This window comes from Equus asinus, chromosome 2 (assembly GCF_041296235.1).
Source record: "Equus asinus isolate D_3611 breed Donkey chromosome 2, EquAss-T2T_v2, whole genome shotgun sequence".
Taxonomy (NCBI): domain Eukaryota; kingdom Metazoa; phylum Chordata; class Mammalia; order Perissodactyla; family Equidae; genus Equus; species Equus asinus.
The window spans coordinates 103588826-103592512 of NC_091791.1; the positions used below are offsets into that span (position 1 = coordinate 103588826).

Here is a 3687-nt window from a genome sequence, read left to right on the forward strand (position 1 = left end):
AGAAAGGCGATAGTGGAATACCAAGTGCAGATCACTTCTGCCCCGCGTGACCCAGAACAAAGAGGAAGGATTTGCGGTGTGTTTTCACAGATGCCTTCTCCAGGGTCTGCAAGGCAATTGTTTCTCAAGGTCACACTACTGGGAGCTCAAGAGGGTCTCAGTTCTGGGCCCTCAAGGGGTGCATCTGCCTTCCCAAGCTTTGCTGCTAATTCCACAGAAAACAAGGTGGCCAAAAACACTGATGCCAATGCCGTAAAACGTTAGAAAAGCAGAATATTACACTAGCTGCTCTAAATTTCTCCAGCAACATTTCCAACCCCAGGGCCTCGGACTCCCACTCTGACCATGCTGAACTGAACTCCCCAAACGTGCCCTGCTCACTCGTACTGATGAGCACGCTGTGGTTGATAAAAACAATAGTCATAAGCCAAGACATGGAAGCAGCCTAAGTGCCCAGCAACTGATGATTGGATAAAGAAGATATGGTATATATATATATATACAATGGAATACTACTCAGCCATAAAAAAGGACAAAATCATCCCATTCACAACAACATGGATGGACCTTAAGGGTATTATGTTAAGTGAAATAAGCTAGATAGAGAAAGACAAACTCTGTATGACTCCACTCACAGGTGGAAGTTAAACATGTAGACAAAGAGAACTGATTGGTGGTTACCAGGGGAAAGGGGGTGGGGTGGAGGGTGGGCACAAAGGGTGAAGTGGTGCACCTACAACATGACTAACAATAATGTACAACTGAAATTTCACAAGGTTGTAAACTATCATAATCTTAATAAAAAGTTAAAATAATAATAATAATAGTCACAGCCACCAGAATTAGCAGACCTGGGATTTGGACCCAGGCCAATCTGATTGGCAAGCTGCATCTGTGTTTTCTTTCTCCGTTCCCTGGGCTTCGAGATTCCTCTACCATCAACCCCCAGGAATACCCTCAGATCCCTTGAGGTCTGGCAGCAGCTCCCTGACCCTCCACAGCCTGGGCTCCATTTGCCCCCTTGGCTCCCCTTCTTGAACTATGCTTACTCCTCTCCCAGCCTTTGTCACACTCCAGTGAAGTCATAGGTGAGCTCTGCCTTGCACCCCCATGTTGAGGGCCCAAGGGGGCCGGAACTCACTTTCATCATCCCCATCTGCTTCATCCTCAAGTGCCAGTACATCATAGATGCTCGCATGTGTGCCCTGTGAGGTCAGGGGCTATGGCCCCATCACTCACCATATATCACAGGTAGAGGGCACAGCGCATGGTTGGTGCTCACCAAATATTTGTCCAGGGCATGCTTACTGATTGAATGAGTGATAAGCATTCAATTCGATTTGTGACTTCCTTATTCATAACTCAAATACTCATTAATAATTGAAACACATCTCAAATGTTCCTTTATTTCTTCTCTCTCCCTGTTCTACTTTTTATTCAAAGAAAAAGGATTGGATCAAAGCTTAACTCTAAGTGACTGAGACAAACTAGACTCATTTTGTGATGGTGTCTGAATTGCCCCTACAATTTGAGTCCCCACTCTAATTTACTCACCCCTGCCCCGACCCCCCGCCTTAGGACAATGCAAATTCAGACGCACTGCAAGGTCCAGCCTTCCTGACTCATTGTTGACTGTGTTTGCATGGCCTGGGGCAAACTATTCAACTAAATAGACATGTTTTAAGCACCTACTGTGAGCAGAACAATATACAAGGTATTCTGCAAAAATATGAATAAGGTCAATAGCACTTTCAAAGACTTTACTAGAAGATAAGACATGTGTACTAACAACTATGACATATGGAGTACAGGTTCCCTGATGAGAGAACAGGGTGCTGTGGGAAGACACAGACACATGAGAGGTGACCTCTGGCACAGCAAAGGCACACTTTGATGGCAGAAGCTCTTAAGCTGAACCGTTGGCTGAATGAGTTAGCACTTTGACAGACAGGGGCAGGAGGAAGGCATTCACTTCATGAGGGAAGAACAAGAGAGTTCAAGAACAAGAGAAGGGGTACAGGACGCTTGCAGATATGGTGTGTGCAGTGGAAGTGTGCAGAGGAGCATCCTGAAGGGGTGAGGTGAGCCAAATACTGTAGAATTGGAGGCCAGGCTGGGAAGTAGTTACTTCCCGTAATGCAGAGGCAGTAGAGGGACACTGAATGTGGAGAGAGCTTGTAGGGTGGTTTGTACAAAGGGGAAAATATCTTGCTGTTTTCCTGTGGTGCAGTCACTCAGCTCAGCTACCCACCAAGACAAGAAAGGCCCTCTTGCCACTTTCCCAGGTTCAAGTGTGCCTGGCCTGGAGGACAGATGGAATCTGAGACTTGGTGCTACTCAGCCGTGGGCATCCAAAAAGCAAGGAGTGGCCTTGAAGTGCCTGTAAGTCCTTTAAATTTTATGTAAAATCTTTTCTTTCTTTTCTCCAATTTCCTTCCTCCTCCTCTTTGGGGTCTTTCCAAATAGGCACTTGAGCGTCCCTGAAGAGGAAGCAGGAAGCACCATAATGGATCCTGGCGGTAGCTTGCCCTTCCGATCCACTCCAAAGTCAGCCTGTGAGGACATAAGCTCTAGCTAAGGTAACAACAGCTGCTGTCTGCCCACTCCATACCTGCATTGTTGCCCTTGGCTCAACAAAGTTTTCGAGCCAGCTTAGAAAGGATGAAATAGAGAGACAAGCGTTACTGCGAGAGGGGGCTCAGTGTGAACTGAAGCTGTGTTTACTTGGGCTTCAGATAGGACTTGGAAGTTCTGAGGAGTGGTGGAGGAAGCATCTCCAACTTCAAATAAGCCACAGAGGAGCCTCCTAGGAAGACCTCAGCCTCAGAGAAGAGAGGGAGCTGGCACTCAGGCTGAGAAAGAACAAAGAAAGGGAGATGATTTGAAATATTCCTCAGACTTGGCCACCCAAAGGTGCCATGACCCAGGCCCCTCCTCAAGGCCTGAGTCATAGAACACAAGGGCTGTGATAAACACGTCTGTAAAGCAGGGGGAATGGCTCCTTTTCTATCTCTGTGAGAGTCAGCAGCAGAAAGGGCTCTTTTGGTGTGAGAGCTCACAAGACTTATCCCTTCCAAGTGTATCACCAAGAGAGGAGGAAGGTGCTAGATGCCTCAGGGAATCAAGCGCACAACTTTCCGTGGCACCTGTGGACACCCCAAATACTCCTTTTGACCACTTGGAAGGAATTCAAGAGGAGCCGACTTTCCCATTTGGCAGAGGAAAACAGATCCAGGGGGATTCTGTTTTATAACATAATGGTGACCCCACTTTTAGCTCTAGGCTAGGGTTCTCTGGGAAAAGTTTTGTGGCTGATATTTGATCCCATTTTTTTCAGCAAGCACGTCTGTCTCTCCCACCATTTTCAGCCCCTCCTCTCCTTGACCCCATTCATTCTGAATGGTAACCCCCCAAAAAATCCAAAAGGAAGCTTAGCGCTTACATAAACTTTCAAGAATGTGCTTAACATTTTGCTTTAGCATAATAAGCTCTAGCAGAAATAAGAATATCTGAAGTAAAGGGTTCAATTAAAATCATTTGCTTTAGCACTCAAAGTCTTTTTCTCCCTGATTCCTAATTCTCTCTGTTAGAGACTTCTGAAGATTATCCTTCCATTTCTGTAAGCAATGGTATTATTTAATGTCCTTCTGGCTGTTCTTGTCTCTTGTCCCTAAAACTTTCCATCAG

The 3687-nt window shown here is 46.1% G+C and overlaps 1 long non-coding RNA gene across 1 annotated transcript; it reads left to right on the top strand.

The window, feature by feature from the left end:
• The first annotated feature begins 1953 nt into the window (after positions 1-1953).
• Positions 1954-3423, top strand: LOC139046244 (uncharacterized). The gene is made up of 3 exons (XR_011506078.1): positions 1954-2081; positions 2286-2382; positions 2467-3423. It is a non-coding gene; the product is annotated as an uncharacterized lncRNA (long non-coding RNA).
• Positions 3424-3687: the final 264 nt, after the last annotated feature.